The 861-nt window shown below is 42.2% G+C and overlaps 1 protein-coding gene across 1 annotated transcript in view; it reads left to right on the forward strand.

The window, feature by feature from the left end:
- Positions 1-861, forward strand: part of mei1 (meiotic double-stranded break formation protein 1) — a 48,266-nt gene that overhangs the window by 46,079 nt on the left and 1,326 nt on the right. The gene's annotated exons all lie outside the window — the stretch shown is intronic.

Raw genomic sequence — 861 nt, forward strand, 5'->3', positions numbered from 1 at the left:
AAATTTGTTTGATGATCTGAAACATTTAAGTGTGACAAACATGCAAAGAAATCAGGAAGGGGGCAAACACTTTTTCACACAACTGTATGTCTCTGTATCATCCAGTGGTGATTGGTTGCGCCGCATGCTAAGTCAGCTTGTCAGATAGGAGCTGGTCTTTGGGGAGAGTCCCTTTTCATAAATTCTAGCGCTTACAGACTATTAATAACGTCCCTCAGACCGGAGGGCCTCTGTTACGCTCTTTCTATCTCTTTTATTCTCTGGTACACAGCCTGACCTTTCACTCGCTCCCCTTCTCTGTTTCTCCTCCTTTGCCCCCGTCTCTCTTCTTCTTTTTTTGCTCTCCAGAATTGTTCTCACCCCACCAACTCCTCTCCATTCACCTCTATTTCCCCTTTTGCTCTTTTCAGTTACCAAAACAAGTTTTTATTTTTCCTTCACCTTCGCCTGTTCCTCAAAATATCATCCTCTCGAGTCGCTTGCTGGGAAGCGAGAAATAACAGCTTTAACTTTCAGTGCAGCATCTCTTCTCTCTCTCTCTCTCTCTCTCTGGAAACTTCTTAAAGTTACAGATTTTGTTCTCATTCTCCAGTAATGCAGAGAATGATGACGATGACGAAGATGGTGATAGTTTGGTGACAATATAACGGATGTTGTTGCTTTAATAACAATACTCAGGCTGCTGTAGCTCACAACAATATTCTGTTAATACGGTTATAATTCTGCTGTATTTCCTGTGACAACTGACGCTAATAGTTTTGTTTTGGTAGTAGAAGCTTTCTGTCATGCTTACTTATTTAGCACTCTGCAAATCCCGTGTGTGTGTGTGTGTGTGTGTGTGTGTGTGTGTGTGTGTGTGTG

The sequence above is a fragment of the Anarrhichthys ocellatus genome, unplaced genomic scaffold (assembly GCF_004355925.1).
Source record: "Anarrhichthys ocellatus isolate YVR2014 unplaced genomic scaffold, GSC_Weel_1.0 scaffold55, whole genome shotgun sequence".
Classification (NCBI taxonomy): domain Eukaryota; kingdom Metazoa; phylum Chordata; class Actinopteri; order Perciformes; family Anarhichadidae; genus Anarrhichthys; species Anarrhichthys ocellatus.